Source organism: Vulpes lagopus, chromosome 22 (genome assembly GCF_018345385.1).
Source record: "Vulpes lagopus strain Blue_001 chromosome 22, ASM1834538v1, whole genome shotgun sequence".
NCBI classification, from domain to species: Eukaryota; Metazoa; Chordata; class Mammalia; order Carnivora; family Canidae; genus Vulpes; species Vulpes lagopus.
Genome location: NC_054845.1, coordinates 8214114 through 8238522, shown reverse-complemented (window position 1 = coordinate 8238522; position 24409 = coordinate 8214114).

Here is a 24409-nt window from a genome sequence, read left to right as displayed (position 1 = left end):
GGCAATTATGAATAAAGCTGCTATAGATATCTATGTGCAGGTTTTGTGTGGACATGAATTTTTAGCTCCTTTGGGTAAATACCAAGGAGTGCAATTGTTGGATTGTATAGTAAGAGTATGCTTGGTTTTGGAAGAAACTGCCAAAATATCCTCCATAGCGATTGCACTATTTTGCATTTCCACCCGCAGTGAATGAGAATTCCCGTTGTTCCACATCATCACCAGCATTTGGTGTTGTCAGTCTTCCAGATTTGGGTCATTCTAATAGGTGTGCACTGGTATCTCATTATTGTTTTAATTTGCATTTTACTGATGGCTTATTATGTGCAGCACCCTTTCATATGCTTATTTGCCATCTGTGTATCTTTGGTGAAATATCTGTTACGATCTCTGTCCATTTTTTAAATTTAATTGTTTTCTTATTGTTGAATTTTAAGGGTTCTTTACATATTTTGGTAACAGTTCTTTATCAGATGTGTGTTTTGAAAATATTTTCACCTTTTCTATAGCTTTTCCTCTCATTCTCTTGACACTGTTTCTCACAGAGCAAAACTCACAGAGTTTTTGATTTTAATGAAGTTCCTCTTAATTATTTCTTTAATGGAATGTGTCTTTGCTGCTGTATCTAAAGTCATCACCCTATCCAGTCTTCTAGGGTTTTCCCTATGTTACCTTTTAGGAGTTTTATATTTTATATTTAGGTCTGTAATCCATTTTGAGTTAATTGTTGTGGATGTAAGGTCTGTGTCTAGACTCATTTTTGCATGTGGATATCCAGTTATTCTATCACTACTTATTGAAGAAACTTTGCTCCATTGTATTGCCATTGTTCCTTTGTCAAAGATCAGTTGGTTATATTTATGTGAGTTTGTTTTGGGGCTCTCTGTTCTATCGATCTATTTGTCTATTCTTTCACTAATACTGCATTTTCTTGATTACTGTAGCTTTTATGATAAGAGATGATGTTGAGTAGTGTTAGTCCTCCAACTTTGCTCTTCTCGTTCAATATTGTGTGACTATTCTGATCTTTGGCCTCTCCTTTTAAACTTTAGAATAAATTTGTCCATATCCACATAATAACTCATTGGAATTTTGATTGGGAGATCTCTAAGTTTTTTAAGCATGGGCATATGTTTTCTGTTCCTCTCTGGATCCCTAATATGTTGTTGGTACCTGATATATAGCAGTTGCTCCATATATACTTAATGAATAAATGAAATTATTATGATATGATCATAAAATTAAGTCAAATATGTAAGATGTCGGACAAGTTCAGGTGAGTAACTCATAAAGGATTCCTTGGAAGAATGAGAGGTTAGAAGGGAAGTTAGAATTAGATGTGGATGCAGGTGGGTGGGTAAAAAGAACAGTGAGGTAGAAATGAGGAAGTAGAAAAAGTGATGGGGGAGCATTTTAAGAATCAGAAATGACATTTAGAAATACCCAAAAGTGAAAAGCATTATCTGAGAAGCACCATCAAAAGTATATTGAAGAGAGATATTTTTTCCTGAAAGCTATAACCTTATTTCTGTTACTATTACTGCACCAGGAGAGAAGAGGGGATCACTCCTAGCTTACCTACATGTTTCTGGTATAAAAAGGAGTTTCCTTTAAGATCTCTTAGGTTGAGGTATGCAAGAGTAGACAAACTCAGAAATTAGAAGCCTTAAGAATTTTCTCTTTATAAATACCCAACATGACATTTTGGTTAGCATTATTTGACAGAGAACAGGTTATGAGAGGTCTTAGAAGGTCAAGAATTCTTTTCCACTCAAAAATTTCTTTCTAGAAAAATGAATGTGCCTCATGGATGTCCTGGCATCTTATTAGGAATCTCAGTTCTCCCGGCCTTATTTTAAACATATTATAAAGAGACACTTTAACTTCTGCTAAAATTTCTTACTTAGATAACTCTATTTTTCTGGGACTCTCACTCATCCTTGTTCCTAAAATCTCATGGAAACAGCTGATGACATAATGAGTCAAAGGTACTTAGCCCTCCAGACCCTTTTCTAGTTCATTTGATTTTAGGGTTATAATCAGAAAAGCAAACTGTAGGTCCAGCCAAGTAGTAAGGTAGAAGCTCCCTCTCTCTCTGTTTTTACCTTGTGATAAGTATATCCTAAGCAGCAATAGGCCCAGGTTAGCAGGAGAGAGCATGATGGGAAAATCCTAAGGGACTTCTGACTGGTTCTCAGTGCATCAATACATACCTACTGCTCATGTAATAACGAATAGCCTCCTTTTCCTATCAGACAATATTTTTTTCTTCTCTTCCATTTTATTTTTACTTTCTTCAAAAGGAAACCCATCTAAACAGTAAAACTCCAGGAGAAGAGTTTATTTTGTAGCCAAATATTTTAATATGGTTCTGAAATTGTACATTGAATCTTAGATTCACCAAGCTGAATGTTTCTACAGATATCATGTCTATAACTAATGAAAGTCTCAACAAAAATGGCTATTTGTCTACATGCCACTCAATTCTTACTCTAGTTAATAAATAATCCAAATTTTTATAAAGCAATGGACCAATCTCAAAAAGATACATGCAAGGAAGGAGAATATGAAAATGACTCATATATGAAAATGTTCACTGAAGAAATGGGTGCATGTTTTCTATATAAAAAGTATTTTATCTCAGAGCATCAAAAATACAATTCAGTTTATTAAAAAGAAATCTAACTTCTGTATTTTCAGGATTTTGCTGTGGGGACATAAGATAAGGAGGGATGCATTATTGTAACTTTATACCTCTTTTTTTTATCCTTTTTTTGATGGGGGGGGGGGGGTCACCTGCTTTCAAGAGAGAAGGTTCCTCCCACACAGAGACCTGATTCTAGGAACCTGGGACTGGCATAACAGAAGCCTATATTTTCCTTCATGCAGTTGTGGGCTTTTTTTATGAGAATAAATATTCTTTTTTTTTTTTTTTAAGATTTACTTATTTATATATGAGAGACACAGGGAGAGGGAGGCAGAGACACAAGCAGTGGGAGAAGAAGCGGGCTCCTCACAGGGAGCCCGATGTGGGACTCGATTCCGGATCCTGGGATTAGGCCCTGAGCCGAAGGCAGATGCTCAATCACTGAGCCACCCGGGCATCCTGAGAATGATTCTTAAGTTCAGAACTATTCCTTTAGGAGCTTCATGGTTCTCAAGTTAGTGACCTAACTCCTAAACATGCTCAATAATGCTTGATGACTTAAAGAGCTTTGGTTTTTGTTAATCTGGTTTAGAGCTATAGTTATTTACTGTTCTAATTTTTAAAACTCAAAAAAGTCTAAAAATGTCTATTCATTTAAAGCAATAAATCTATTATATATTCATATAAATAACATTTTCATGAAAGCTGTATTTTTCAAACATAAAAATAAGAGAATGGCATTGTTTCACATTTTTGCCTCTTTATTGTACAGCTTAATAGAAGTGAACTGGATTTTTATATTTGCTTCTGCATTCAGACTGTTGCAATGCATGGTTTTGATTGAAGAAAAAATAGCTTATGCAGACATATAGTTGTATAGCTTTTTCAGCTAATTGTGAACATTCTGCTCTGATACAATAGCAAAACTGAAAATATGGTAGTTTAGTAAAGGTAGCTGTATGTGATTTAATCCATTACTGATGAGCTTTTAGAATTCTATTACATTAGAATAGATTAGTTCATCTTTTACCCATGCATAATTTTATGTCTTTATGAATTGGTCATTCAAAAGATACTAGTTTACTGAGTTATGTAGATTATCCAAGCATTGACACATTTCATTATATAATCTTTTTTTAAAATAATATTTGTTAGTATCACCTTTGATCTCACCAGAAAAATTTTTTAGTTATAGGGAATTTATTAAATTGACAGTGGCATCTGTAAGTTTTCTAAAATTTATATTTTTACTCAGAAATTCAAATTTTAATGATGAGATGAGCACTGGGTATTACACTATAGGTTGGCAAATTGAATTTAAATAAAATAAAATTTAAAAAAAGCAAGTTCAACTTTTAACTTTGGCAACAAATACTTTCAGTTTTTACTCCTTGAGGCAATGGGTTCCTTTGTTCATTTGTGAGAAAATATCTGCCAAATAACCAGACTGTGGTCTGCATAACATTAGTTTGTTGGTTAGTCATTGTTTCAAGTAAAAATAGTGTTCTAATGGAAGAAAAGTGATTAGTTCAGCTCACAGCTCAAACACATGCCTTTCCTTAAGACCATTGTACTGCAGTATGCAGCAGAAGTGTTATGTGTGTACTTGATGTTTCATAAACAGAGTGTGACTCAGGTTTGAGCTCTAATAAAAATAATTGTTATTGTTTCACTGAGGACTTTTTAAGAAAGATTTATTTACAAATATTTGAGAGAGAGAGAGTACGAGGTGGGGAGGGGCCGAGAGAGAGGGAGAGGGAAACTTTAGTAGACTATGCTCAGCACAGAGCCTGATGTGGAGGTCAGTCTTAGGACCCTGAGATCATAACCTGAGCCAAAAGCAAGGGTTGGACGCTTAGTCCACTGCACCACCCAGGTGTCCTTCTTCGAGTAATAAAACTGACTTTTCCCCTAAATTGCAAGTACATAGCAGTGAGGAATACAATGACTAGTAAAGAATATAAGTACAATAAGAGTTTGGTGCCACCACCTTGATTCATGCGAGGGGTCAATGATTTTCTTCATCATTGCTTTTGTATCATCCATGCAAATATCAACATGGAGAAAATAGTAAATAAAGTGTGAGTTTGAAAATAGTAAATAAAGTGTGAGTTTGAAAATAATTTGTATATCATAAAGTTTTGGGAACCCCCAGGAATACACAGACCATGATTTCATATCCTCTGCTCTAGAACACCAGTGGATAGATGCAAGATTTATAACACTGAGTGTATATGTAGGTTTGCATATTCCTCTGATGATGTCCAGAACCTTCATCAGATTGCTAGAGGATGTCATATAACCCAAAACAGGTTAAGAAACAGTAGATGTCTGAGGCTACCCACTATGTTGAAGTGTAACCAAGCAGTAATCTCTGTACCTAGCTAGTTTTTCAAATAAAGAAATACAGCCTTGATCAAAGTCTCACAGCTTGTACATAGCAGATTCAGAGTACCATTCTACTTCTATCTGACCCTAAGGTCCATATTCTCAACTTCAGTGCTAATACTTAGCATAAGGCATTATGAAAAGTCGTACAATAATACAATAATGATAAAATACTTCAGATATCCCTAAGAATTTTGCAATCCAGAAAAGAGAGACAAATAAATAATTTTAAAACACAAGTAGCATAATAATGACAGATAGCTTTTACCTAGGATATTTGGGGGAAGTCCCATCAAATTTCAGAGACCAAGAAAGACTTGGTGATCTTGAAAGGAGGATGGTGTTTGAGATGGATCTGATAGATGATAGGGTTTTACAGAGTAGAGGAGATTGTTACAGATGGAAACAAAGGCAGGGAGCCAAGAATTTGAGAGTTGTGTGTCGGAAACCATGAGTAATCTAGATCAGCTGGAGTGTCTGGGAATCCTATACAAATGAATTTAGTAAACTCTATTGGAATCAGAGGACCATATGTCAAGCTGGAGAGTTATAGAAGATTCAGGGCTTCATAGTGCCATTGAAATATTTTTGAGAACATATAATGTTTGTCCTTCTCCGATTGACTTACTTCACTCAGCGTAATGCCCTCCAGTTCCACCCACGTTGAAGCAAATGGTGGGTATTTGTCATTTCTAATGGCTGAGGAATATTCCATTGTATACATAAACCACATTTTCTTTATCCATTCATCTTTCGATGGACACCGAGGCTCCTTCCACAGTTTAGCTATTGTGGACATTGCTGCTAGAAACATCGGGGTGAAGGTATTCCGGCGTTTCATTGCATCTGAATCTTTGGGGTAAATCCCCAACAGTGCAATTGCTGGGTCGTAGGGCAGGCCTATTTTTAACTCCTTGAGGAACCTCCACACAGTTTTCCAGAGTGGCTGCACCAGTTCACATTCCCACCAGCAGTGTAAGAGGGTTCCCCTTTCTCCACATCCTCTCCAACATTTGTGGTTTCCTGCCTTGTTAATTTTCCCCATTCTCACTGGTGTGAGGTGGTATCTCATTGTGGTTTTGATTTGTATTTCCCTGATGGCAAGTGAGGCGGAGCATTTTCTCATGTGCATGTTGGCCATGTCCATGTCTTCCTCTGTGAGATTTCTGTTCATGTCTTTTGCCCATTTCATGATTGGATTGTTTGTTTCTTTGGTGTTGAGTTTAATAAGTTCTTTATAGATCTTGGAAACTAGCCCTTTATCTGATACGTCATTTGCAAATATCTTCTCCCATTCTGTAGGTTGTCTTTTAGTTTTGTTGACTGTATCCTTTGCTGTGCAAAAGCTTCTTATCTTGATGAAGTCCCAATAGTTCATTTTTGCTTTTGTTTCTTTTGCCTTCGTGGATGTATCTTGCAAGAAGTTACTGTGGCCAAGTTCAAAGAGGGTGTTGCCTGTGTTCTCCTCTAGGATTTTGATGGAATCTTGTCTCACATTTAGATCTTTCATCCATTTTGAGTTTATCTTTGTGTATGGTGCAAGAGAGTGGTCTAGTTTCATTCTTTTGCACGTGGATGTCCATTTCTCCCAGCACCATTTACTGAAGAGACTGTCTTTCTTCTAGTGGATAGTCTTTCCTCCTTTATCGAATATTAGTTGACCATACAGTTCAGGGTCCACTTCTGGGTTCTCTATTCTGTTCCATTGATCTATGTGTCTGTTTTTGTGCCAGCACCACACTGTCTTGATGACCACAGCTTTGTAGTACGACCTGAAATCTGGCATTGTGATGCCCCCAGATATGGTTTTCTTTTTTAAAATTCCCCTGGCTATTTGGGGTCTTTTCTGATTCCACACAAATCTTAAAATAATTTGTTCTAACTCTCTGAAGAAAGTCCATGGTATTTTGATAGGGATTGCATTACATGTGTAAATTGCCCTGGGTAACATTGACATTTCCACAATATTAATTCTTCCAATCCATGAGCATGGAATATTTTTCCATCTCTTTGTGTCTTCCTCAATTTCTTTCAGAAGCGTTCTATAGTTTTTAGGGTATAGATCCTTTACCTCTTTGGTTAGGTTTATTCCTAGGTATCTTATGCTTTTGGGTGCAATTGTAAATGGGATTGACTCCTTAATTTCTCTTTCTTCAGTCTCATTGTTAGTGTATAGAAATGCCACTGATTTCTGGGCATTGATTTTGTATCCTGCCACGGTACCAAATTGCTGTATGAGTTCTAGCAATCTTGGGATGGAGGCTTTTGGGTTTTCTATGTAGAGTATCATGTCATTGGCGAAGACGGAGAGTTTGACTTCTTCTTTGCCAATTTGAATGCCTTTAATGTCTTTTTGTTGTCTGATTGCTGAGGCTAGGACTTCCAGTACTCTGTTGAATACCAGTGGTGACAGTGGACAGTTGCAGTGGACAGTGCTCCTGATCTTAGGGGAAAGGCTCCCAGTGCTTTCCCATTGAGAATGATATTTGCTGTGGGCTTTTCGTAGATGGCTTTTAAGATGTTGAGGAATGTTCCCTCTATCCCTACACTCTGATGAGTGTTGGGAATATAAATAATAGTGAAAGGGAATATAAAGGAAGGGAGAAGAAATGTGTGGGAAATATCAGAAAGGGAGACAGAACATAAAGACACCTAACTCTGGGAAACGAACTAGGGGTGGTGGAAGGGGAGGAGGGCAGGGGTGGGGGTGAATGCGTGACAGGCACTGAGGGGGGCACTTGACGGGATGAGCACTGGGTGTTATTCTGTATGTTGGTAAATTGAACACCAATAAAAAATAAATTAATTATAAAAAAAAGAAATATTTTTGAGCAGAATTTGGATAGAATTGAGCTCTTTTGCTTTGGTATATTCTTGGGACATTGTTATTCACTGAGCAGAATTTATTTAATGACAGAACACTTTAAGAGTTTGTGAAGGAGTGTTTATTATCATTGTTAAGATAGAATGATCAAAAGAATAATTTCGTTTCTCTGATAAAAAGATGAATGAACGGACTTTAGAGTGTGAGTTTCCACTGGTGCTTGAGAAACATTCATCTGCATAGACATTTCCTGTTTATCATTGGATCGATACAATGGAACAGTTACTAGTTCCTCAAAATAATTTCTATTCATACTATTTGGTCAATAGTATGACCTGACAACTGAAAAAAAGCATTAATCAAGGGTTCTTTGCAGTTTGCTTGAACTCCAGTTTGAACTATTAAAACATGTTTCGATTCTCTTAGAATAAAGGAAGCCTCAGGGCAAACCATAATACAGAAAATAATGAATTGATGAAAGCAGGAATTCTACACACCTGCTATGAAGAAAGACTGTCCACAACTACAGGACTTCCTTGGCTTCTCCTGCCAGATAAGGGTTCCTAGTCTCAGTTGCCAACACTCTCAGGGTGCTTATATTCTGAGGTTGTTTGTGTTCCTCTAGGGGATTCACAGAGCTATTTGATGCCTATCAAATGGCTTCTACTTCAGATGAGAAAGGTTTATGAATATGCAGCTCGCCCATAAATTCCAACCTGTAAAGATTCACATAAATCAGAATTCCATTGACGGAATATTATTGCCGCCACTACCATTGCTGGTGGTTACTAAATATTGAGTACTAAGTATTAAGCCTGTGCAAAATGCTTTCAATGCAATTGACTGAGGTTTGTTTATTTCCACACATGCAAACTGAGACTTAGAAGAGTTTAAAAATTTCTCCCAAAAGTATATAGCTAGTAAAGAGGTAGTCTATCTACAAAGAAGCTTGTCCTGGCCCTCCTCCCTCACCTAGCTAATGCCTACTTATCCACAAGCCTCAATTTAAATGTTATTGCTTCAGAAGACTTGGCTTGACTCACTGGACTTGGTAAATTATCTTGTGTAATTCCTGTATCTCCCCTACTTGCTCTTTTCAATGCTAATCTTACACTGTACTTACCACTTAATATCTGTCTTTATTTCCAGACTCAAAGCTCCATTTAGGGTAGAGATGGTACCTTTCTTGCCGACTTCAGTGTCTCTTTGATTGAAATGATGAACTGACTTAGCCTAAATTATTTACAGTACTCGTGCTTTTAGGATGATCCTGTCAAAAGGATGATGCTCTTTGGGAAGATAACATATTCAGATACTATGACCATTAATGCCTCACCAGCCTTTTATCTCATCTCTGAGATGAAGAAAAATGGCATTACAAGGGAGGTAAATTTTCATGAGGTAGAAGAGGAAGTAACTGTTCAAGTGCACTGGAATTGTTGGGTCGCTGTATCTGGAGACCCCAAACAATGGAGATTCATAATGAAAGTACTGGGTCAAAGGCCCCAAAACAGAATAAGAAAAGTAGAGGTAAGATAGCAACACATGTTTTTCCAGCTCTATCTACCTTCCCCCAAAACTTTGCTTATTCTTTACCCTCAACAGTGGTACTGGGTATGATTCTTAGTGTAGGTAAGCCTCAGGTTGGCATGATCAGTGGGCAGATGAGAAATTTGTATATTTAGAATTGTTTAAGAATAGGGAACTATCTTCTTCCTTTTGATTAACAAGGTGCCTAGAGAATAGTATGTTCAGTTTACATTTGTTGACTGAGTTATTGAAACTTCCTGAAATTCACTGGTTGTCAAAGATTTATTTCATCTTCCTTGTGGGCATTATACCTTAGTTTGGTTTCTATAGACTTAGTAAACTCTTGTAAGTTTACGTCCTTTAGAAATTAGTGTATACAACTAAAATCATAAAACAATAGTTACTTTTAATGTATAAAATGCAAACTGATATTTTCTATTTTTTTAAAAATGCTCATTGACACATGTAAAATTGTTTTCATGAATCACTAATGGATTTCAAAAATTTTCCTTGCGAATTTATTTTCAAATATATGCCCACACCCACACATTTCTACATATACTAAGTCAGTATGTAAAATATGTGTCTTACCATCCCAGGCAAACACAATTTTGAAAGGTACTGTTCTAAATCAATACTGAATTTTCTTTCCGGGTTGTGGCTTGGAAACATCTAGACCTCTGTTACAAACCATCTCAGTCAGGTCCCATGCCCATCTATAGCCTGGAGGCACATCTTCCTTTTGCAAAATTTGCAGGATTTCTGTACATATTATTAATGGAGATGTCTGGCTTGCTCAGAGGCATCCAGAACATCAACAGATAGTTCTTTTTCCTGGAAAAATGCTCAAGGGGAAGGAGAGACAGAGAATGAGTTCTTTAACTGATTTGGATGGCAAATATTTTTCCCCCCTTTTGAGCATGGCTCATAAATGTTATTATCCTAGTATTTCTCAAGTATCATGGGGCAGAACTTATTAAAGTTCTATTTTATTAACCAATTTCCCCTCTCCTTGTTCTTTTTTAAAAATGTACATTCGTCGGCTTTAAAAACAACTGTGTGTAAGAGCATCTTTCCTAGCTGGCCCAAAATGGAGAAAATAGATTGTTTCATCATTTAGTTCAGCACTGTCAATACCCTCTAAGTTCAGTTACATCAGAGAAAAGAAAGATGCAAAAAAAGGGGAGATTACGCAAGTTGTTACAAACACTCAATTTAGGCATTGCCAAGATTAGAAGGTTAGTAGGGCTAGTTCACTGGAGAATTGAATGGGACAGCATCCTGCAAACTGTTTCTACAAGAACTTAAAAACTTTATTTTTCTAGGGCCACATTTCAAACCTCAGATTGTGAACAAACATTTTTCTTAGTTGTTTTTCAAAGCTCGGTCATCTGAATTTTGATATTAACCTTGTTTCTCATGAATATGGTTTGGATTTGGCTTGATTATTGTTCTGCATATAACATGGAATGGAACCATTTTATATGTTTTTCTAGTCACAAGTTTTTGCTGTTATGCCCCAGTATGAAGAAATATAGTTGGGGATTTGAAGATTAACCTGACATCAAAGAACAACCAAAGAAGATAAATATATACATATTTAAAATCATTATTTTTGGACATTATAATCACCTGAGAAACTTTTACAAAACATAGGAGCCAGATCATCTCTCAAATCAATTAAATGTGAATTTCTTTGGGTGCAGTTTAAGCATCATTATTTCTTAAAAGCTTCTCAAGTGATTTTAATATCTTACTCTGGTTGTAATAGATGGAAGTAGGTTAAGAAGTGCTATGTTGGCAAATCGAACTCCAATAAAAAAATAAAAAAAGGGAAAGATCTTTTCTTCTAAAATAAATACTTAAAATATTTGTTATCATTAAAAAAAAGAAGTGTCATGTAATAAGGGTAAAAAGAACATAGAGTCCAAAACACAATATAGGCTTTCAAGATCCAGTTGTAGCTTAGTGATTCTGGGTGGTTTACTTGAAATCATGTAGCTGCAGTTTTCTCATCTACAAAATCTATTTGTAAGTATATTTCCCAGAGTATAAAAAAAGATTAAGCAGCGAGTGTGAAATTGCTTTTAAAAACCTACTTGAGCTCTCTATATACTATCATTGCAGTAACATTAAAAAAATTCTGTATTTGAAGAAGAATAAGCAAAGAACTGAGGGAAGGTAGACATAGCTGGTAAAACACATGTGTTGATGTCTTTTCACCATTTTTCTCTTTATGTTTTGTGGTCTCTGATCCTGGATACTCAGTTGCCTCACCAAGAATTTCCACAAATGTGGGATGTGGAGTCAGACACCTTGGGTTTTATCTTGGAGGCAGTGAAAACTTATGTAAATAATTCTAAGATACATAGTCAGGTCTGTATTTCAGAAACATCGTTCTGGATGTATCACACAGATTGAAATATAAATGTGTGAGACAAGACTGGAAGCAAAGACTAGTTAGGTAATTGCAGTAGAAATCCAGGCAAGTTTGAATTAACAAGTTATTAAGGTGATGGAATGAACAGAATGAGAAGAATAATTGGATGCTCTGTCTTGGATGACTATTTGGGTGGTTGTGCCTGTAGCTAGGCAGGGACAAAAGAGGATGAACATGTTCGGTTCAGTAGTGGTTGGGGATCAAAGGATTGAACAAATAAAATGAATTTTTTTTATGAGGTTGAGTTGGAGATGCCAAGTGGTATTTACCATAGGGGAGGTGGATTTATAGTTCTGATATGCTGACGGAATTGTAGGCTTAAGGATAGATTTGGGAAGTCATTGGCAAAATGATGGAGGTTGAAGCTGTGGACGTATATAAAAATCACTTGGATAGAGCATGAAGAGGAGAGGACAGAGAATCATACCCAGTCAGAGAAGATATGGAGAAATGGTAGCCTTTAAGGGTGACTAAGTGGAAATGATCTGAGGGGTAAGAGAAACACCCAAAAGGAGGAGTATCACCTAAAACAAGGAAGGTGTGAATTTTAATAAGTAGTTTAATAAGAACAGTTTCAGATGCTGCAAAGATATCAATTGAAATAAGGACTGAAATCTCCCAGGGATTTAGCAGCTATAAGATGATCAAAAACCATGGCAATAACACTTTAGTGTAGTGATGGGAGTAGAAACTGTATTGCAATGAGTTGGAAAGTATTCACTTTATAAGACAGTGAATACAAATTACTTTTCCCAGAATATCAACTTGGTTAGGAAGGAGAAGCTAAAATAACTGATAGAGAGAGCTTACGGTCAGGAGAGGGTTTACTTTTTAGAAAAGAGATGCACTTGATTAGAAGATCAGATGAAGAATAGATAGTGAGAAGTTGTAGAGAGAGGGTACAGATGGCATAGAAAGGACAGTTGGGAGAAATTGGAAGATATGGGATGCAGGAGAAGATGGAGGGATAGACGCTAGACAGGAAGAACTTACTCTTATTGAAGCTATAAGGAAAGAGTAGACAACAAGCAGGGATGAGCAGGAAGATGAGGATAAATTTATGTTGGGAGTAGGGACTATTTGAGAGTCCCTGTTCAGTACCTCCTTTTTGTTTATGAAGCAGGACAGTCTTCTGCTATGAGTAAGGCAGGAATTATAAGGGATCAGTAAGAAGAATAGATGAGTTAAAATAATAGCAGTAGAGAATAAAGGTTAGTAGATACTGGGGTCATGTAGGATTTCTGGACAGAGCTGAAAGTCCAGAAGATGTTTGAGACTGTTTTGGCTAAGCTTTAAATTGAATAACACAAATGTGATATTAGCTTTGAAAAGTATGTGGGTTAGGCTCACTTATGGGATATTCTAAATTCTAGGCTAGGGCTAAACTCTTAGATGGTTATTAATAAGTGTTTGATAAAACTTTTTATTAGGGGAGGATATGATCAAAGTCATGTAGGTTTTGGGAGATATATTGGGGGTGTGGATTAGGGCAAAGAAGAGACCAATTGTAGGGGACTGTTTACATAATCGAACAAGAAATAATTTCACCGGTATGAGAACAGTGGGGATGATAAAAGAGCAGGAACAGAAACAAGCCATTTTTAAACAGAGAAGCTTTGATTACCAACTTAATGTGGATAAAAGAAAAGAAAAAGTTGATAGTGAATTCAAGTTTTCATGTCTTGATGATTGGGAGAATGGCACTGGCCTTCCAAAAAATCAGAAAACATAGTGAGGTTGGGGAGAGGTATGATGAGTTTGGGTGTTGAGCATCTCCAATTTGAGGTAGAACCATGTCATTCAAAGGGAAACGAACAGAAGCCCTGGAAATGTCGAAGAACTATGACATGACCATCACAATTTGAGAATCATTGACCTAAAGTGATTGTGGAAGATATGAGAATGGCGGTTGTCAAGTGTTAGATTTAGATTAAGAATGTACATAAAAATGGCTACTTTTTATGGGGGGTGGGGCGGTTGGGCAGAAGAGGAGTAAATAAAAGATGAAGGGAAGAGGTATTAGAAGAGAAAAAGAAAACCAGGAGAATATTGACTTGGAAGCCAAGAAGGAAAGAGAATCAGGTTATCAATAACGAACAAAGAGACCAAATGCTTGAGGTGTACTAGAATAAGGGTGAAGAAACTATCAATAGGTTTGGCAATTAGGAATTCAACAGGACCTAAACAAGAATGATTTCATTAGCATGAGGAGGCATAAAGCCAGGTTGCAAGGATATGACTTGCTCATGGATAGTACAAAAGTAGGGGTATGGAGGACCCTTTTGAAAAGTTTATCAGTGAAAAGATGGAAAGCTATTGTGAATAGTCTAAAGGATAGCTGTGAACAGCTGAAAAGATGGAGAGATATGGTTGGTGAATAGCTTAAATATCTGAACACTTTGAAGGGGAAAAGTGGATTAAAGCAAAAGTGACATGGAGGGTTCCTGAAGGGCAAGTGAGCAAACTTGTAGAGATATATTGGGTGCATTGGTGTGTGGGAACAATTGGGAGTAGTTGAGACTGAGAACATGCCAGACTAAAGGATAATAAAAGTGTCAAAACCACAGGAGTAATTTAACAATGTAAAAGTGAAGGAGCAGAGGTTTACCTATTTTATATTTCATTGAAACTAACATGCACAGTTTTCACATCTTAATGTTTCTGAAATTGGAATATAGCTTGTAATAAGTGTAAAAGGATTTTGCTGATCCTAAAAAGGAATAGTTAGCTTAGATACTGTTGCTATTTTTCTGTTATGTGGAAATTTAGCTATTTGTAGAAATTATCTGTCTCTTCAATTGTCCTATTAATTATTTGCCTTGGTAGCTCCACATAAAGCTGAATTAAATTTGAATTCCCAGAGATGACTTAAAAGGTCTTTTAAAAGATTATGCTTTTTTGCGGCATCTAAATGAATAGCATATTAGAAGCTCCTCTGACCTATATCATTGCAGATTCTAGAATTGACAAATCACTCAGAACAGATCTAAGCAATTTGAAATCTGGGAGAAATTAATAGGAAATATTTATGAATTCGAGGGAGTATTACTTAGTACCTAACATCAGTTGGTCAATGACATCTAGTTGATGCTTGAGAGAATATTTTAAACTTCTAGAAATATATAACTCAGGTAAGAAAATAAAATATCACTCTACACTTGAAGAGATAGAAAATGCATATATAACACCCATATTATTTAATGTTTTGAAATCATGTTTTCATTCTTAAAGATTTTACTGAGGTTAGGATCATGAACACCATTTTGACAAAGGAGTCTATCACCATGATGAAGTACATACCTGCAGAAAACCAAAATAAATTTACAAAGATCTTGATTATTTTTTAAGTCTTTATTTAAATTCCAGTTAGTTAACAGTGTAATATTAGTTTCAGGTGTACAAGACAGTGATTCAACACTTCCATATAACACCTGGTGCTGATCACAGCAAGTGCCCCCTCCTCTTAATTCCCATCACCTATTTTACCCATCCCCACCCCCACCTCTCCTCTGGTAACTGTTTTCTCTAGGTAAGAGTCTGTTTCTTGGTTTGCCTCACTTGCTCTCTTTTCTCTTTGTTCATTTTTTTTTCTTAAATTCCATGTATTAATGAAATCTTATGGTATTTTTCTTTCTCTAACTTGCTTTGCTTAACATAATACTTTCTAGCTCCATCCACATTATTGCAAATAGCAAGATTTAAGTACCTTTTATGGCTAAGTAATATTCCATTGTATATATACTGTTTCTTTATCCATTTGTGAGTCAATAGATGCCTGGGCTGTTTCCATAACTCAGCTGTTGTTGATAGTCCTGCTATAAACATAGGGGTGTATGTACCCTTTGAATTAGTATTTCTGTATTCTTGAAATATTATTGAAATAATATATGAATAATATGAAATTCAGTCATTTGCAAAAACTTCTTCCATGTAGTAAGTTGGCTTTTAGGTTTTTTGTTTCCTTCACTGTGCAGAAGCTTTTTATTTAAATGAAGTCCCAATAGTTTACTTTTGCTTTTGTTCTTCTTACCTCTGGAGACATATCTAGAAGGAAGTTACTATGGCTGAGGTCAAAGAGATTAATGCTTATGCTCTCTTCTAGGATTTTAATGGTTTCTTGTCTCACATTTACATCTTTAATCCATTTTGAATTTAGTTTTGTGTTTGGTGTAAGAAAATGATCCAGTTTCATTCTTTTGCATGTTGCTGTCCAGTTTTCCCAACACAATTTGTTGAAGAGACTGTCTTTTTCCCAGTAGATATTCTTTCCTGCTTTGTTGAATATTATTTGACCATATAGTTGTGGATTTATTTCTCATCTTTTTATTCTGTTCCATTGGTCAGTGTGTTTATTTTTTGTGCCAGTACCATACTGTTTGATCACTACAGCTTTTGAATATAACTTGAAGTTTTAGACCTCTTCCAAGGAGAAAATGAAATACCTAAACTAAAGGAGTTTGTAACAACTAAACTGGCCCTGCAAGAAATATTAAAGGGGATTCTTTGATAGCAAAAGAGAGACCAAAAATGACAAAGACCAAAAGAGACAAAGATCACAGAAAATCTTCAGAAATGACAAAACCAATAATAAAATGGCAAAAGATACATATCTATTAATAATTACATTGAATGTAAATGGACTAAGGGCTCCAATCAATAGACATAGGGTGTCAGAATGGAAAAAAAAGAACAAGGCCTACCTTCAACTACCTATAAGAGAATCATTTTATACCTAGAGATACCTGCTGATTGAAGGTGAAGAAGTGGAGAAACATCACACAAATGGATGTCAAAAGAAAGCTGGAGCTGCAATACAAAGATCTTTAGATTCGGTATAGATTGACTTAGGTCTACTCAAACTTTGTTTAACCTGAGGAAGTCAGGGCTATTAACTCTCTGGTTTTAGTGAATGCTGTTGTTAGTGTACCTTTTACACAGTGAGTTACTTAACCTGTCTCCTAAAGCTATTAAGGATGTACTTCTTAGAAACTACATTTAAGACTAAATTAAGAAAAACAATAAAGTGAATAAGTTTTGATTGGACATACATCTGCCAACTCCTTGAGTAAAAATTGTATAGCGAATGAATCCAACCGGGCAAACTTCTGCCACTTTCTGACTTTTAGAAATTTCTCCTTCTCCCCAACACCCCCCAAACCAGCCTAGTGTTAACTCACAACCTAGCTTCTCAGTTGTCTCTGCCCTTTCTACCAGTGTTCCATCTCCAAGGCTTATTAAAATTTTCTTGTCCTGTGTTCTCTCCTTCTGGGCCCTGCCATCTGTAGAATGAATGGGTAATACATTTTTAAACTTTTATCCCACTCCCTCTGTTCTTATAAAGCCCTCAGAGCAGTTATGGTGGAAATTTGAGACACCAAGTTCAAGAGTTGAGCATTATAAGCCATTGATTTTTTTGTTCAGTATAAACAGATGGAAGTAGAACTAAGCTTATAAGGATTGAACTACACAGGTGTGTGCATGTGTGCATGTGTGTTTGAGAGTAAGATTTGCAGAGGATATTTTTCTATATAAGTGGATAATCCTGAAGTCTAATATATAGTGAATACTACTTTTGCGAATATCTCGAATGTGTATTGGTTATTTTTTTTTTGTAAGAGTTAAGAACTGTTTTTATTTTCATATTTTGGGGCATGAAAATATAGGGAAGAAAAAAATCCAGTATTCAAAAAATTTTCTTTGCTCACGCACTCATATATACACATATGTATGCACACATACATACACAGAAATAGGCACATATATATTCCTGTGAGAATCCAGAAATATTCCCTTGGCCTAAAGACAGCTGCTGGCAGTCTAGAGAAAGAATCATATCTCTGTAGATGGAGTTCTAGAAGCAATCTTTTAGAACAGAAGAACTTGACAAGGAGTAGCAGAAGTGGAGTATTCCAGTCCCTCATATTCTTGCTGTCCTGACCACTATGTAAGGACAAGAAGCATCCTCCTGAAAGTCCCAGGGAGGCTGCTTCAAAGGAGTGGAAATATTTCCAATGGACCCTTCTCTGACTTTTAAGAATCCTGTCTTTCTCAGCTCTCTGAGAGTATGTCGAAAATACAGTTAGTGCTTTAAATAAGAACTAATATTAGTTTTAAAAAACCTAGAAGGCAACAGGGACAAACAAAAGTCCAATATATAAAACAATCAAGGAAAAGAGCCAGAAACATTGGGCTATTTTTTCTTGACTTGAAAAGGCAAATCTGTGAAATGTTAGAGATGACACTAAACAAAAGTCTCAAAGTCTGAGTTATAGTCTCTGTTCTGCTGTTAACCAGCTAGTTAATGTTCCTGAGCCTGAATTTTCTTCCAGAATAAAGAGATTTGACAGTGTAAGTGTTGAAATCTCTTTCTTATAGCATAATTTTTGATGTCAGAACTTCAGATCAGGTGACTTGGAAGTTACAAAACCATTTATCTCACAACTCTGTGTTTTCTTTGGTAGATCTTGGCTTATCCTTATTTCAGCATTTTCTTATATACTAAGAAATTTATAATAAGTTCTGATTTGGGGATGCCTGGGTGGCCCAGCAGTTGAGCATCTGCCTTTGGCTCAGGGTGTGATCCCGGGATTTGGGATCGAGTCCCGCATCAGGCTTCCTGCATGCAGCCTGCTTCTCCCTCTGCTTGTGTCTCTGTGTCTCTGCCTCTCTCTCTCTCTCTCTCTCTCTCTCTGGCTCTTATGAATAAATAAATAAATAAATAAAATCTTAAAAAAAATTCTGGTTTGGCTTCCATCTGTCCAAGTTGTCTCTAAATATTTTTTCCCCAAAGTTGAATATATTAAAGCCTTCTAATACACTTAGAATAAATGGCATGGTTAGAAAAATATTATTAATTGCATCTGGAATGCTTGTCTTAGAATTGTTTTCATAACTAAAGCCCTACTGGAATTTGTACGTATGTAGAGGAGCATAATAAAGCATTTGGAATTTACTGATGATTTTACTTTATTTAGTTTGCAAAATGCATCCTTAAGTGAGCCTGGAGCCTCATTTAATGTGGGATCCTATTCTAAGTGAATGGAAAATGCAAGGGAAAAATTAAATAAAAGAACAATATAATCAGCCGAAACCAAAATAGATGGGAATTGGGATTGAGACTGTGAGGATAAAGAGGGGTGAGCAAAAGATTGAGGGTAAGTAAGCACCAAAAGCATTTACTAGCCCACATTATTTATTTATTTTTCCTAGCCAATCTGCCTTTCTGTGGGGTCATGGGTAATAAAAGAAATAAAATCAGTAGGTCCTGCTTCCCAGGCAGTAATTCAAAAGTGGCACAATCAGTTAATATTAGGCAACTGTGGTTGGCATGGAATGTAGTAATAATGTAGCAAGCTGGAAGGGGCCTTAGGAAGGGAGTCGTGCCCAAGATAAACCCAGACAAGCAACCAGTGACCAACAAAGCTTCCAACCAGGGTTTCTGATTTAAATCCAGTGTCATTTTCACCATGAAGCTCAACTGAGAAAAAAAAAAATATATATATATATATATACATATAATTAATTTGCAAGATAACACAAAGAAAACAATAAAACTTTTAACAAAGGAAATAGCTCAAAAGTAGAGGTCAGTGAGATAAAATGGGCTAATTGACAAAATAATTTTTTCCTTAGGCTCAGCTCTATTATTAATGGGATTAGATATGGTCCTTAACCACCTCTCCCAAAACTTCTCAGAAAAGCGAATCATGCTGAATCTCCTTTCTTTTGCCCCAGAACAGTCTTAGTCTTTCTTCTGGCAGTCTCTACTCTATCCTGACTTTTCTCTTATATTCCTGCCCTACTATTACTAGAGAGCCCAGATTATCCTGCTCTTGAACTGTGGCTCAATCACTTTTTAGTTGTGTTTTTGAGCAAGTTTCTTAGTCTTCGTTAACTTTTGTATTCTCATCTCTAAAATGGGCAGTAATATACACTTTATAAAGTTTTTATAAAAAGTAAATGACTCAGTGCTTGTGATATTTGTAATATAGTCTTGCACAGAATAAATATTTAATACGTGGCAACTGCCATGAATGTGTCATTAGCTGCTTAACCTTTATCCTATTAATTGCATATGTTGAAGCCACTTAGACTTTTCCCTCTTATATGCTTTTGTGTTTGCCCAATTGGTTCGACAAACATAACTCTTGCTAGAGACCAGAACTAGCCTCAAACCAAAAGCTTTCTGAATTTTTCTCTTCCGTACTGTGGCCCAATAGGGAAGCCCCATTTCAATTTTACTTTATGAATGAAGTTTCCCCAAATGTCCTACAGCACACCAAAATTTCTTTCCAAACTTTAGTGTCTGCGTTGTAAAAGTAAAGCTTTATTGCTTTATTTCCCAATTCTTAAAAAATATTTACCAATTCTTTAATGGTAAGTTTTTTCCCTCCCATATCTCTGCTATACCATAAGCTTCTGGGACAGAAACTTTCCTATCACCCCGCACAATGCTGGGTCCAGGATGGGAAAACAATAATGCTTAGTGAATAATCAATTTATTTCCAAACTGGCTAGACTGGCTAATCCGGAGCATTATTGTACATACCTGATTTCTTAGACTCCTGGCTTCTCCATACAAAACTCTTCCAAATGTCAGATTGCATTTTGGCAGAAAGCAGCTGCACTTGGCTATATTGCTGTCCTCGTTAAAAGACACTGAAATACAAAGCTTTAACTCCCATTTTGAAATGTGCTCATCAGTTTTCTATAAGAAAAAATAATGGAAATGTTGAAAACCAGTATCTACATATCATACATGCTTTATGTATGTGACAGCCTTCTACATCTAGGAAATCTCTATCAATCTATCTACCTACCTGGCTAGCTTTGCATGAGGGAGAACCACAGGAAGATGTAGCACTATTTTTAAACATCTGTAGCTAAGGAAGGATCCAACTCTTACATGTGTTGACTAGTTTCTAATGGACCAAATCATTCTTAAAGTAGCTCCTTCAGAGCTCACTGAAGTGCTAGAAGCTGCTAAAAATGATATCCAGTTTTCTTGAAAAAAATTGTTGCATTCAAATTTAGATAGAAGCATCATAAGTGGGAATTTCTTCTCCTTGGACCAGACCCAAGGCTAAGAAAATAATTATGTTCCTTTTCTCCCTTTCTGTCCTTTTCTTTCTTTTTTTCTTTTTCTCTTATTTCTTTCTCTTTCTTTTTCTCTTTTTACTTTCCTTCTTTCTTTCTCTCTCTCTTTCTGACAATTCTGAAGTTAATGGTCTACTTCTTGCCGTTGCGGGCAAGTCAGGTTTCATGTTAGAATACTTCAAATATTATAATAGGGTCCACTAACTATCCTTTTTTTCCATGGAACTAAACTGTTATGTTCCACAGAATTTTATTGAAACCGGAATTTATGAGTCACATTTGAATTCATTGCTTTAAAATACATTGCAACCCTCTATTATTTTTTTTTAACCCATCTTCTCATAAAACAACCCTGGTTAGCCACTTTAATGAGCAATTTTGTCCCTACTTTTATTTCTTAATGAACTTTTCCCCTCTGGTTGAATCCTAGTCTCATAGTTTATTTTCATTGCTATAGTGACATCGGTCAGGGACAGCTCTGTAAAATTAATCATCACATTAGACCAGGCTTCAGCAAGAATTCTTTTTTGAAGCAAAAGGAAGTTCCATAATCCCACTAGTATATCCTCCTCTGGTGTTAAGTTTCTTTTCTTTTTTTTTTTTTTCACCCTAAAGATTAGGTTCCATAAATCAATTGAATACAGCAAGTTTGGGACAGAGTAGAAAATAGAATGACTTTCTAACAAGCCAGAGGTATGAGAGAATTACTTTCCTTCATGTTTATATTATGGTTAGTTAAAAATGTATCATAAATTATTGCTGAATTAGGTTACTAAGTATTTTAAATGAAAGCATTCAAGTTATTTATGATTTGTCTAACTTCTCAAGTAAATTTATATAATAAATCAAGATGCTGGTTCAAAGACTTAATGAGGGTAAGCATGTTGGTTGACCACTCAGCTTCCCTTAACCATAGCTGAATCACAAATTCCAGCAGACATGACTCAAATAAATGATCACTCTTCAGAGACTTGGATTTGAGTTGGTTGCCTTTGTGGAACACTTATCTACTCTGTCCCCAAGGGGTAAGGCGGTGATTCCTACTGAAATCTTTATGCAGTTCAGATGAATTTGAGGTGAGCTTTTGAAGTGAGTGGTTAAGAGGGTCTCTAAGCTAAAAATCAAGCCTGAGTGCTCAACAATAAGTTATTAAGTTAGATGTCTAGTATCCAATGGGTTAAAGAAATCCACTTTATTTTGGGGGAAGGAATTTGGACAATAAAAAAAAATGTCCTCATCCTCTCTGCTTTCATACAGCTCCTGTTTGTTTCATTGCTTGATTGGTTTATTGTTAATATACCATAGTATGTTATAGCACTGATGTTATTCTAAAGAGACCATTGGTTTAATTATTTACTCCTTCTGTGCAATAATTCAAGTTTCTAGTAGGAACATCCTCTTTCTAATAAACTCTAACCTTTGGTTCCCACCCTTTTGGACTTTAACCCTAGATTCCGTGTGTGCCAAATGTGTTTGGGCCTCAGAAAATCAGAGACTCCAAGGAATTCAGTGATTTACTGAAGGTCTATGACTGATTTGTTCTAGAACTTCATTCTCTTCATTCCCAGGGCAACTTTTTATGAGCTTCCATTACAGTTTCTCCTGTGTTTATTGCTCAATCGCGGGGAAATCTTGCCACTTTTTTTTTTTTTTAATTTGGGTTATGTGCAACAATGGCAAATTTGAAATTTCCTCATATCTCTCTGAACCCTTGCCTTATCCACAAACTGAATAGATCATCAGATACAGATATATAAAATTTAATTGTAAAACCACAAGCAAACAAAAATCTTATCTATTCAGACCTAAGTCTCTCTTCAGACCTCTCTCTCTCTCTCTCTCTCTCTCTCTCTTTAACCTATCACCTTTGAATTGTGTCAAATAGTTCAGGCAAGGTAGATACATGAAAACAATCAACAGTAATTTAAGAAGTCCTGGGAATAAACTTTTAACTTAATTAGGACAATAAGTTTTGTTAGTAGGGTGAATAGTGAGTAAATGTCAGGAGCGAAGGGTAAGCTGGCTGTCAAGAGAGAAATTCTCCTTCCCTATTACTCTGGATCATTTAACCCTAGGGAACCATCATAACCTACTTTTTTTAAACATGATATTTTAAATGATTGCACATGCTGACAAAAGGTGCTGGCACCTTGCTATTCCTTGTGCCCCCCGCCCCCTAATTCTTGTCCTTGCAAATAAATTAACTTTCCCATCTGACTTGTCTCTTTGGCTTGACCCAGGAGCCTACTTGCAAGTGTAAATAGAAAGTGGAGGAAGAGGGGGAAGAAGAGGAAGGGAGAGGCATTTGCCAGCACCTCACTTTGAGCTGTGTCTTGATATTCCAAATCTAGATACTGATCATTGTTGTTCATTGATGGGACTTTTCAGTAGCTTTACTGAGCCTCTGCTTACTGTGCTCCTCCTCGGTCAGAGTGTTTTCATAAATTACACTGACCTAATATTGGAGTATACTTTTAAGTCACCAGTTACTGAAACTACCCAATTATAGATGATTCTTTTAAGTTCCCAGATTTTAAAGAATAATTTTAAAGATGCAGCAATGCTGAAAAGAACTTTACAGTAAACAGCCATATACTCACTTCCTAGATGCAATTAATGACAGATAGTTATATATCCTTTATCATATACTCATCTTTCTTTTTTTTTTTAAAGATTTATTTATTCATGAGAGACACAGACCAAAAGAGAGGCAGAGACACAGCCAGAGGGAGAAGCAGGCTCTTCGCAGGGAGCCTGATGTGGGACTCGATCCCAAATCCCAAGATCACAATCTGAGCCAAAGGCAGGTGCCCAACTGCTGAGCCATCCTGGTGTCCCACATACTCATCTTTCTATTCATTACCCATTTGATAATCTATCTTATTTCAAATTATGCATTTCAAGTTAAATTCAGACATTAGGTAATTTTTTCTAAATGTTTCATTATGCATATCATTAACAAGGATTTGATAATTACAGTAAAATTTACAAACAACAAAATACATAAATCTTATGTAAATATACTGTACATTTTGGTAAATGCATACATCTGTGTAACTCAGACCAGTATCAAAACATAATAGTGGGCAGCCCCTGCGGCTCAGTGGTTTAGTGCCACCTTCTGCCCAGGGCGTGACCCTGGAGACCCCGGATCCAGTCCCGCGTCGGGCTCCCTGCATGGAGCCTGCTTCTCCCTCTGCCTGTCTCTCTCTCTCTCTCTCTCTCTCTCTCTCTCTCTCTCTCTCTCTCATAAATTAAATAAAATCTTAAAAAACAGAAGCAAAGAAAACATAATACTGAGGATACCTTGTCTGGCTCACTCAAAAGAGCATGTGACTCTTGATCTTAGGGTTGTGAGTTCAAGCCCCAGGCTGGTTGTAAAGGTTACTAAAAAACAAGCAAACAAACAAAGCAAAATATTGCCATCTCCCTAGAAAAATCTCTCATGTGCCTTCCCAATTCCTGCTGTTAAACTCCCAATGGA